This window comes from Halyomorpha halys, unplaced genomic scaffold, assembly GCF_000696795.3.
Source record: "Halyomorpha halys isolate HHAL.00 unplaced genomic scaffold, Hhal_1.1 Scaffold1234.1, whole genome shotgun sequence".
NCBI lineage: Eukaryota > Metazoa > Arthropoda > Insecta > Hemiptera > Pentatomidae > Halyomorpha > Halyomorpha halys.
In genome coordinates this window covers 349,171-362,941 of record NW_027109882.1, presented here as the reverse complement: position 1 = coordinate 362,941, position 13,771 = coordinate 349,171, and positions in this window count along the sequence as shown.

Below are 13,771 nucleotides of genomic sequence, written 5' to 3'. Positions count from 1 at the left end.
CAAGTTCTCATTGCTTACAAGCATAAAAAATAGACAAATACAAAATTTAGGTATAACTAAAGATCATGGGATATCTCCCGGTTACAAACGGATGTTTATGTTGTATTCTTGGCAGAAAAAAGTTAGTATTTTTTATTTCCCTCTCAAGAATCCTAAATATGTATCTATGTCGAAAAAATAAAAATGTTTTGTTCAAAATTTTCCCCCTTTCTGGTGTTAGATTATTATTTTCAAATAAAAAAATATATAAGTAACTTAAACACGACCCCACTAATATACTGAAAACGTGGGGACGTAAACAGCGAGGTGAGTGAAAGTTTGGGATGCGCGCACTGCATAATTTTTTTTTTTACTAAAACGATTATACCTACATTTTAAACAGGTTAATAGAGAAATATTAAAAACATTTTCACCGAATATACATAAATGAAATAAATCAGTTATTAGCAAAAATTATCGAAATTCTAGAAAGTAAATCTTTGAAAAATATTAGTAACATGTCCAAGTTTATCAATCAGACGAGTACACTGTCAGCTTTATAACAAAAGTAGATTTAAAACTCTAATTTTACATCATACCAGGATATCTTTAATTTCGTCCTTTGAAATTAAAATTTCGATGTTAGAAAGTACGTATATTTTATATCAAAGGAATGACTTTACAATATTCCTACTTTACAACGCATTCAGTCATTTAAGATATACTTAAGATGAATCCTAAAACCACAAATTAAACAAACGTTATTAAATATTAGACATTTCTCTGATGTATGATAAGAAAAAAAATTCAGGATCAATAGGGAATTTCAATTATTTGTCTTCAGGTAGCAAACCATTTATTCCATTTAATGCTTAGGCCATGGAAAAGTATCAGTACTCAGAACACAGATTTCGAAAGGTATGAAGAACTTTTTAAATCTGTATTCCATGGCTCATGTCTGCCAGCCTAAACAGGACAACCAAGCCGTTTGTATGCCTTGTGTTAGGAGTAATATTAAATACCGATATAGGCAGTTGAAGTTTCACCACCTTACCCCGTACTATATACTGTGTATATATACTTTATTAATATATATTATGATTATTTAACCTCTTAAAATGACCGGGGAAATAGTTGTATTTCTCCTTGAACGGAATAACTGTTATGCACTGACCTCTCCATAGTAAATTCAAGCATCTTCGGGTACAATAAGCGTTAAAAAATTATAATAATATAGAAATAGGGAAGTTTTTAAATCTACGGGGTAGCAACGCCTACGCTATTTCAAATGGAAAGTGAAGCCAAAAACAGGGGAGTTGACAATAGCAGGTTTACGTTGAGATGAATAGGAACGCTTCCATTCATCTGCTGGAGTTCATAATAAAGCCCGCATTTTGGGCTTCACATAGTACAAGAGCCAAAGAGGGGAAAAAGGGTAGTTATCTCACCCCAATTTTTGATTACTTCAATGAAAACTATGTATAATTACTAGTTAAAATTGATGAGTATGCCAAGTATAGGTAGGGAGAATAAAAAATGACGGATGTTTAAAAGCGATAAAAAAAACAATTTTTTTCATTCGGAGCTCTATATCTTAAAAGGTAGGAACAACACAAGAAAACATAAGAGAACGTCATTTAAAGAACAGCAAATTTGCTAAAATATGAGGCCCAAAAGAGTTATTTACGTTAAATAGTTTTCGAGATATAGCTTTTTAAAAAGCAACATTTCACAAAAATATTGTATGGGACGTACTGAAAGATCAGTAGTTAGTGAATTTTGACGTACAGGTGTCTATTAGCACTCAAATTAAAGCTAGTTTAATGAGCTATAAAGTAGTTTATAATGTTTATCTTCGTAGGAGTAGTAGCTTTCATGAAATTTTCTAAAATAAATTGATTTATAGTTGTTCGGACAAATTTTCATGAGGCAAATTTATATTCATATGTGAATATCATAAAAACTACTACCCCTACAAAAAAAAGTGTGAACTAATTTATAGTAAGTTAAATTCCCTTTTGTTTTGAGTGTTGGCAGACATATGTGCGTCTTATAGATGTAGAGATATATTTTTTCAAAAATCCAACATTTTATACGAACAACAAGAATTCACCTTTTTGTAAGTTCATTCTGTCAAATATCTTAAAAAATACTACTCCTACAAAGATAAACATTATTTACTATTTTGTAGTAAATTTAAGTAGCTTTAATTTGGGCGGTGGCAGACATCTGTACTCCAATAGTTTCTGAAATGATGTTTTTCATAAATCAAGCTTATTGTTCGAACAACTATAAATCAATTTGATTTAGCAAATATTATGAAAACTTCTATTCCTACGAAAGGTCATAAACTTCGTTATAGTCCATTCAACTAGCTTTAATTTGAGTGCTAATATCTGAACGTCACATATTCCCGAGATATAGATTTCTCAAAATAAATTAACTAACCACTAATCTTTCAGTAGATTTTTAAGAAATTTTGCTTTTTAAAAGCTATATCTCGAGAACTATTAGGCGTAAATAGCTCTATTAGGGCTAATATTTCAGAAAATTTACTCTTCTTTAAATAACGTTCTCTTAGATTTTCTAGTGTTGTTGGTAGTTTTTAAAAAACAGATCTCTGAATGAAAAATTAAGGTTTTAAAACAGCCGCCATTTTTATTCCCCCTCAAACTCATCAATTTTGACTAGTAATTATATCTAGTTTTAATTGAAGTAATCAAAAATTGGGGTGAGATAACTGCCTTTTTTTCTTCAACTCATTCCTCCTCCTTGCAAGTTGGAAAATAAGTTATAATTTAATGTAATTAATAATGGTTTTAATAAGCGACTATGTTTTACGTGTGTAACATATTTTCACAATGAATTTATAACACTATCGTAAATGAGCCTAATGATAAGTTACCGACGTAAACATTAAATTAAAAGTGTAAATAAATTATACTTATGTACTGGATTGGATAATGTAGGAATGTGCCTATAATTAAGATTAATATATATTCCAAATTATTTTTATATATTAAACATGCTTAGACTTATCTAAGCACATTTGACAAGAGTAGCATACCGAATAAGCTTGTAATACCTAACTATGGTGGAAAGACAAACTGGAATTTTTTACTTCAAATCAAACATTGATTGAATACTTTATCTTATATGTACTAATGTCCGATTACTCAACACCCAGGTAGACTTCTTCAGGAAAAGGAATGTACAGTGAATAACCTGCATCCAACTGGTTAAGTCCTAGTATAGGAGTGTCCACTCAACATTGCGAAACCACACGATGTGTAATTATCTAATGAAAAATAGCAATTTAGGAGATTAAGAAACTCGAAAAATTTGCAAACATGAATTACTCAGCCAGATATACAAGTTAAAAATCTCGTTATTCTAGCTTCGTCAAGTGAAAAGTGCACATTGATAAATATAGATATCGGCTTCATGTTATGTAATACATGTTCCGGTTTATTCCGAACAAACTATCTTCTAAATTATTTGATTTTAACTATTCGGAGATCTTAAATATCCTGTTTAATAGGGAATATATCTACATATATAGTAAAAAAATATATTTCTGTCAACGAAATGACAATTGAACCATTAAAGTTACGGCTATACAAACTTCCATTGTTAATGTCGCTGAATATGTTAGATACACCCATTAGGCGCTTAAATTTGAAATTAAAGATTATTCTTAGAAAACAGTATAAATACACTTAAGTGAAAGTATGTAGTTTTCTCTTTTAGTTTTGCAACGTGAAAACATTATGCAACTACAATTCTTTCAACTATCATTAAAAAAAAAAGTGTAATAAAATAAATCACATTGGTGAAATGAATATCATTATTAGCTTAATATAATATTAGTTTCATAACTATTATTAGCATAATAATTTTGATTTTTTTTCTTCCTGTTCGTAATTTAAATTGTTTCAAATATGATATTATAAAAAATATAATTTAAGCATAATAAGATGTTTTATTTATTAAGTAAATCAAATGGTATTCTTGTTAAGTCTCAACACTCTTTATTATATCAACAGTCCAACGTTTCGGCCATCCTCAAGGACAATCTAACAATTAACAGCTTATGATAAATTCATTTGCAACAATTATAAACATTATAATTAATAATATAACATCCCTTAAATAGAAATTTAAAAATGTCTTGCAAGCTATTCTGCCCAGGTCATTAATTACAAGTCAGATCACCATATGAAAAAGTCAATTAACTAGGAATCATATTAATTATTAATAAGCTTATGTCTAGTTACCTATTTTTTCACAACTTCATTAATTTTTAACACTTTTAATTTTAGATTAACTGACACTATCAACTATCAACAAACTATTTATAACCTTCCATAAACTCAGGTTAGGTTATTTTGGTCTAAATTTTTATTTATTCCATTATTAAAATTCATATTAAAATTAACTATAAATAGAGATTATTCTCTAAAAATGTTCTCATATTTTTCATACATTTATTTGACTTAAAATCTCTGCATAATGTTGGTTCAAATTCCTTGTATCTGTTTTAAAATAAACGTTATAATTGATGTTCAGTGATATATAAATTGACTCAAGTCTTTTGAACAAATTGTTTTCAATAAATAATAGTAACAATTAATAGGAAATATTATGAATTGAACAACATAAAAGGTTTATCAGAAGATATCCAGAAGACATTTAAAGATCATGATGTTGATGAATGCTCATCATATTACAGACCAAGCAATAAAATTAAAAATAATTATAGCAATTGGAAGGACAAAATTGTTAAAAAAAAAGTCGTATATAAAATATTATTAAAGTTGTATATAAAATTCCGTGTTTGAATTGTCCAGCTGTCTATATAGGTGAAATGAAGCAATTGTTGGGGGATAGAATGTATCAACAAAGAAATGAAACAAGAAATAAGGAGAAGGATCGCTAGTTAGTGCAGCATGCAGCTAAAAACCAACACAAATTTGATTTTTATAACACCATAAGTTTACATAAAGAAAACATAATGTTCAAAATAAAAATACTTGAGTCAATTTATATATCAGAGAACATCAATTAAAAAGTTTATTTTAAAAAAGATACAAGGAATTTGAACCAACATCATGCAGAGATTTTAAGTAAAATAAATTTATTAAAAATAAATAAAAATGTAGACCAAAAGGCAATTTGAAATAAATTAATAACAAGCCTGACCTGAGTTTATGCAAGGTTATAAATAGTTCGTTTATATGATAGTTAATCTAAAATTAAAAGTTTTAAAAATTAATGAAGTTGTGAAAAAATAGGTAACCAGAGTAAGCTTATTAGTAATTAATATGATTCCCTATTAATTGACTTTTTCATAGGGTGATTTGACTTGATATTAATAACCTAGGCAGAATAGCCTGCAAAACATTTTTAAATTTTGATGTGAGCTGTAATTTTATATTTAAGGGATGTTATATTATTAATAATAATAATTTTAAAATTGTTACAAATGAATGTATAATAAACTGTTAATTGTTAGATTGTCCTTGGGGATGGCCGAATCAGCCGAGCGTTGGACTGATATAATAAAGAGTGTTGATACTTAAGAATACCATTTGATTTATTAAATAAATAAATACCATTCTCAATAAATCGAAAAAATTATATTTTATTAGAATGTAAAATCTTGAAGATTGACTCAATAAATGCCGAAACACAATATTCCCAAGTGGAAAAACCACTGTTTTTTATTAACATAGTGCAGTTGCCAATAGGCAAACGATTTTAAAGTTTAATGAATAAACAGCAATCATAATTAATCACTTTTAACTGAATTAATTAACTTTGAAAATTTAGTTGATTAAACTGTTTTAAACATTTAACAAATTTAAACCAACTCGCCTTAAGTATACAAGACTTCAACGGCGCTGTTATTAATTTTACTGAATTTTTCATCACTGTCTTTACGAAAATCCTGAGGAATTATCAGCATTGACATGACCAATTAACAAATTAGCTCAGCGTGATAAATAAGCACCAAACTCTTCCCTAAGCCATCAGCCTTTCAGTGCAATACCATTCACTTGCGATAATTAATAACCCCTTGTGCCTAGGCAGCTGAGTAGTAGCGACTTTTGTCTCGCTTCAAAGATCTGCTAATGAAATTGTTATATAAACAGCTTTCACGGTGTCAAATCATGCAGCTCTTTCTCTTGTTCGATAAGGAAGTTGTGCAATGTCGGATCTTCCGACTTAACATCTAGCTAAGTAGCCGGAGTCAATCCAAGTCAAAGGTTCTTTACGTTCTTACGTTATTGAATGTCTGATTCAATACATAATCTGAATCATTACTTCAATAACAATATTAATGATCGATAACTGAATAAAACTGCTAGTAACTAAAATACTTTAACTGGCCCTTGCTTTCTCATTTGTTTAATCACTGTATGGAATATGAAAGCATGATCTAAATACTACAAGAAGCATTTTATAACTATTAAAGGATTTCCACATAGAAATAGTACAGGGGCCGAGAGGAAAAAAAGGTTTGATTACTTCAATAAAAACTATGTATAATTACTAGTCAAAATTGATAAGTCTGCCAAGTATGGGTAGGGGGAATAAAAAATGGCTGCTGTTTCAAAACCTTAAAAAAACATTAATTTTGCATTCGGAGCTCTTTATCTTAAAAACTAACGACAACACTAGAAAATCTAAGAGAACATTATTTAAAGAAGAGTAAATTTTCTGAAATATTAGCCTTATATGAAATATAAATATAAATATATATATGAAATATTATTTCTTTAAAATCTACTGAAAGATTAGAAGTTAGTTAATTTATTTTGAGAAATCTATATCTCAGGACCTATGTGACGTACAAATGTCTATTAGCACTCAAAATAAAGCGAGTTAAATTTAATACAAAATAGTTAATTATGTCTATTTTTGTAGGAGTAGTAGTTTTTTATATTTGACAAAATAAATCCACAAAATGTTAATTTCTAGTTGTTCGTATAAAATCTTGGATTTTCGAAAAAATATATCTCTAGATCCATAAGACGCACATATGTCTGCCAACACTCAAAATAAAGGAAATTTAACTTACTATAATATAGTTTATGATACTCATCTTCGTAGGGGTAGTAGTTTTTATGATATTCACATATGAATATAAATTTACTAAATGAAAATTTGTCCGAACAACTATAAATCAATTCATTTTAGCAAATTTCATGTAAACTGTTACTCATACGAAGATAAACATCATAAACTACTTTATAGCTCATTAAACTAGCTTTAATGTATATATGTAATATAGTTTATGACACTTATCTTCGTAGGAGTAGTTTTTATTATATTCACATATCAATATAAATTTACCAAATGAAAATTTGTCCGAACAACTATAAATCAATTCTGGAAGATTATTGATTGACCGTGTATATAGATGAATGGATTATGGTCCGGGTGCGGTAAAAAAAAACTCTAATAGTAGAATTATACTATTTGAGTTTTTTTTTACCGCACCCGGACCATATTCCATTCATATAAATCAATTCATTTTAGCAAATTTCATGTAAACTGTTACTCCTACGAAGATAAACATCATAAACTACTTTATAGCTCATTAAACTAGCTTTAATTTGAGTGCTAATAGACATCGGTACGTCAAGTGGTTTTTGAGATATAAATTTTTCAAAATAAATTCACTAACTACTGATCTTTTAGTATGTCCCATACAATATTTTTATGAAATGTTGCAATTTAAAAAGCTTATCTCGAAAAATATTTAACGTAAGTAACTCTATTAGGGGTCATATTTTAGCAAATTTACTGTTCTTTAAATGACGTTCTCTTAGGTTTTCTTGTGTTGTTGCTACTTTTTAAGATATAGACTTTGAAACAGCCGCCATTTTGTATTCCCCCTACCTATACTTGGCAGACTCATCAATTTTGACTATTAATTATACATAGTTTTTATTAAACTAATATTTATTAGTTTAATTTAATAATTTTATTAAAAATTGGGGTGAGATAACTGCCTTTTTTCTCCTGTTGGGCTCTTGTACTAAAAGGTGTAGATCCTTAATGAAGTAGGTATGAGACATACAAGCTGGTATTTGCCAGAACTTACTTAGTCATATCTCTGTAAAGGTCACGGGATTATACTCGACAATTAATATATAGAAAATATTATTCAAAATAGGTACATAGGAAGAAAAAAAAAGCTAGAAATTAAGATTCAGTTGTTTATTATAAAACTTCCGTTTCATATCCTTCGAATTGGTGCTTCTAGTGTGTATAAAATGTGTTATTTTATTTCAGAAAATAGTTCAGTTTTTACCTAGACTATACAAGGAAACAGTAAAAGTAAAATATTTAAGATCCACGTCTCCTAAAGCTAATTTTATTCCATAAAACAGAAAATTTTCGTTGATTTTTCATTAGGAGTCGATATCATTAAAATTGCCCATAGGACTAGAAACCTTTATACAACATTATTTAAAGTAGAGTTCATTTAAATTATGAGCTCTAATAGTTTCAAGATACAATTTCCTAAAAACCTAACCGTTCAAAAATGTCTGTAGTTAGTGAATTTATTTATATTTGATGTATATTTCTATTGAAGGTGTCTATTATCATTCCAATTAAAGCTAGTTTAATATAATATTATAAATAATGTAATATAAGTTAGTTTGCACCGTTGACCTTTCTAGGAGTAGTAGTTTCCATGATATTTGTCAAAACTAATTCAGATGTTAATTTCTAGTTTTTCAGACATAAGGTTTGGTTCGTAAAAAAAACTATATCTTAGGAAACATTGGATGTCTGGTAACAGTCAAATTAAATTACTTATAAATTACTTAAATGTATTAAAACGTAGTTTCCATGAAATTTGCCAAAATAATTTCACTAATCGTTTATTACCCGGTGTTATTAAAAAACATTTGATGTATTAGATACTACATCTTAAAAACTATTAGATATACATACATATATTAGGGATTATATCTTAGATTACCTCTACTTTAAATAAGATTCTAGGATTTAGAGCTCCAAATTAAAAATGAGCAAACATTAGGTTTTTCTAGGAATAAAACAAACTTCATAGGGACTGCATCTTTTTTATGATATCTTTCTGTATCCATAGTATAGTCTAGGAATGAACTGAACCATGTTCTGAAAGCGAATAGCACACAATATTTTTGTTTGCTTAACAGAAGTTAAAAATGAATTTTTTGTTCATTGGGACAACCAGATTTTTTCTGTTAGCATAATCCGACTGGTAGACTCTTATTTGTTTAATGGCAACGCAATGAAGATTTAAAAAAGTGATATCATAATTTTCTTCAGATAATGCCTATTTTTTCTCTTATTTTGTTTCATTACTTACACAAAATATTTGTCTGTATTATGCACTACAATACTAAACCGAAAACATTTAGTTTTACATTACATAAAATTTGAGTGATACGTACTTTTCAAAGACTTTTTATTAACATAAACTCCATTATATATATATATATATATATATGTATGTATGTATATAGTGCACACCGACGTTTCGGAGTACTTCTATTTCTTCAGGATTCTTTTGAATACGCAGATTCTTGTTGCTCCCCATGTGCTATGCCCATAAAATCTTATTTCATCAAATTAAAAAAAAAGTTCATAAAATAGAAGGAAACCATTTAAAAAATTCATCTATCCTTGTCGCACTTTGTAGTGAGGATTAATATGGTTATAACAAATATAATAATTTTCCATAAAATAATAAAATTTATAAATGGACTTGAAATAATAAAAATTCTTAATATTTCTTATACTGATATGACAATGGCAGCTTAAACCGTTAGAAAGATTTTTTATTTCATTCAGTGAAGGACTTTCATAATAATAAAATAATTTTTGTTCAAAACATTTACTTATTGACCTTTTTAATGATAGTTTTATTTATAAAATTATTTTTATAATTTGTTATAAATAAAAAGCGTATTTTAGTAATTTGTACTTTTTTTTTCTGAACACACTTATATACTCTGAAAAGACAACTTCACTTAAGGTAATTGTTATACAGAACTGGAGGCGAATCTCAGCTTATCCTATAAAAACCTCAACTAAATTAATATGGAGTTGAAGCTTTTGTTGCATAGAAGGTCTACTATCACCTCTTATAAATATTTCCCATCATTAATGGAACCTTCTGTCTAGATGTGAATAAGTTTTTCCGATTCAGATAATTTGGTATCTGACATTAGTGGGCTAATATAAATTTCAAAAAATACAAATCACAGCATCTATTGATGTATGAATAAAACAATTAAAACTATAAGAACTTACGAAAATAACAAATTATTATAGTATTGTGAAAATCAATTAATTTAATAATAAAATATACATGTAAAAATATAATAATTAAAATCAGCATAATTGGCTCTCTCGTCTCATCGAGTACTAAAAATTTTAAATATTAATTACTGATAATAAATATTTTAAAATATTAATTAATGATAATAAATATTTTAAAATATTAATTAATGATAATAAATATTTTAAAATATTAATTAATGATACTTAATGCTAATCATATACATGATACTTAATGCTAATGATATACATGATACTTAATGCATTCTGCTTACTATCGGAACATTTCAACCGATCTTTAATTTTACAACGCAATTTAACACTATCGTTTCATACTTTAGATGTTTTATTTGCAAAACAAATTACGGCTTTAATCAAAACGTAAATAGTTTTCCCACACTTGAAACGATCTTATACTCACCTATCTTTAGTCACGCATTACACCACCATCTTAGCTAGACGACTTAATTCTCTCTTTACAATTAGCATTCATTATTCGAAAGTTTTCAACAAAGAAATAATCGTTCTGACAACACAGATTGCTGGAAATTAGAAAAGTATTTAAGTAGAAAGCGGAGACAAGAAGTTTGAAATTCTTTTGACTTCCGGTTAAGTAACAGGAAATGTTAAGGGATCCATTTTGAAATAAAAAGTACTGCTGATCACTTATTTAAAAGAATTTGGTTAATATAAGAATTCAATATTATAATACAGATTCTATAAATATTTATCAGTTGCTGAAAGAAAAAAAAGTACAAATTAACTTGATTCAATGCCACAAAACGATCTTTTTAATTCACGATTATTTATAATAAAACTTTCATAATATCAACATAAGGAATCAAATTTACTAATAAGCAATCCTTAGCCTATGCTTAATTACCTATTATGTCAATTCTTCATATTAAATTAAAAATCAAAACTCTTAGTCAATCCTCACAACTATAATTTATCACAATAATATTTGCAAACTTCTCCATACTCAGGTCAAACATTTAATTTATTTATTTCAACTATATTTTGGTTAAATTTCCTCTTTCTTTTATTATGAAAATTCATATCAAGGTTTATAATAAATATCAACATTAATTTTATCCCATATTTGTCATAAATTAATTTTAATTAAAATCTCTAGTTAGAGTTGGTTCAGATTTTTTGTGTCTGTTTAAAAATAATTAATGTTTTTTGTGTATAATATGTAAATGGACTTGAGTATTCTTCTTGTGAATGTATTATTTTCTTTATGTAAAATCATAGTACTTTCCAAATCGATTGTATGGCGGTTTTTTGTTGCATGCTTTACTAGTGCTGTTAATGGGATCTGTTATTGGGATCCTTCTCCTTGTATTTTTTTATATTATTAATACATTTTATCACACAACAATTGTTTTTCTTTCACACAAATATATAACTGGACAATTTAGACATAGAATTTTATATATCAATCCATATCGATTTTTTATATAAATTCTGTCCTTCAATTTACGATATAATAATTTCAATATTCAAGAATTATGTTTTTTAAAAATTCTTTTTAAGTACTTATACAATTTGTATATGATTAAAATACTTATAAATTTTAGAATTATAAAATAGTTTTTCTTCTCAGAGCAGTTGTTATTCTTAATTGTTAGTAATCATAGAAATATACAGAAATTCTGCACATTTATTCATCTACAAATAACCCTAATCCTTCTGAATCTTAATAAATTCTTCGACACATTAATAACAATAATAAACCAACGGTAGGTGCTACGAACGTCCTCCATTGACTAAAAACACTTTTGAATTAGAAAACTGATGGGTAAAATCAACAAATTACTAGCTTATAATTAGGAACACATTAAAGCCAGCTCGAAGTGGTCAGTCAGGAGGTCGAGTTTATATCTCTCCAAGACACGGAGGGATCTTCGGCACTTCAGAAAAACCAGTTCAACAGAGATCTACAGATGAAAAAGACGATAGATACATCTGCCCCCAGGCTCTGAGAGAACGCAGCATCATTGGAAATTAGAAAAGGCCAGTCCGAATTGTTGCAATTTGCAGCATGGGAAGGCTCAAAAAAATAACATGAGTCCCACAGCCGGTTCGTGAATCTCTTCTAACCACAGTTCACAAAATCAAATCAAGTTGTTTCGTCAGTATAACAACCGCAAATCATAAAGGAAAAGGACCAATGAAAGTGTAATGAACAATTTAGTTATTTCGACAGATCCTCTTTTTTCACGGCTGTGATACTTTTGGAATAAATTTCTATAAAAGCTTGAAGAAAAATCATACCATATTTGATTAGCAGAAAAATTAAGGTTAAGAATTCATGAACTAGGATTAATACAGTACTAATAAGTATTAAGTATTATACATTAGTAATAAAGAATTAATAATCCTTTGTGCTAAAGCGGAGATCCTGAAACACATTTTAATACGAAAATGCTTATATTGATTTTGACGAAACTTCTTTTTTAAAAGTCTTCATCTTTTCTTACAAACAAAAAATCCCCGTCGAGGAGTCGAAACAATTTATGAAGAAACGAAAACTTTTCATTACTCAAAAAGTATACTTTTTACGGTAAATAATACTTAATATATAATTGATAAGAATCAATTGGATTTTTAAGAGTATTTATTTTATATATTAATTTAAGATATCGATATAAGAAACAAACAACATTGCGAATACTCTACCTCTCGCTACTAAATTACTAATCAATACATCACTCTTCCCATAACAATAAGAAGTGCGTGTGGCCAGACTATTGTCCAATCTCCTATGAGGAAGAGCTTGCGAATTGGTACCTATTCCTTTTTTGAAATTTATATGTTGCTGTTCAAGGATATAATTATCAACAGTGTTTTTCCTGTGATGATATCTGTTTTCATATAATATATCCAATGTTCTTAGAAATTTCTGTAGGACGAAATGCTTTAGCGGGAAGGGTCATTAATAAATCGTAAATAATTAAGTTAATAAAGTTAAGACAAATGGTTTGAAGTATAGAAGGAGTAGAACACTAGGTGTGATATTTTTTACTGATACATCAACATTCCTAAAAGTTTCGTAAACAGTATAAATCCCGGAGTTGAATAGAAAAAAGAAGTGTTGAAAAAAAACTTTATTTAATCATAAATCGTGAAGAAGGTAGTCAATAACTGGTAGTATGAAATTGAATGCAACTATCTACAAGCTAAATAATAAATTCCGAATTTTAATTTGTCAATAAAATCTATAATTGAGAAAACTCCTGGATTATCGAAAAAGCTAAACTAAAAAGTAAACAATTTATTCACCGCGTTTAGCCCCACTTTGTACGGCTTCAACAGGTCTAAAAAAGATTAAAAAAACTAAAAATATTTTGAAAATGTTAGAAGATAAGATACAAAGAAGTAAACTGAGGTGGGGTTAAAAATTATGTAAATATAAGTGAAAAATTATACTAGTATATTT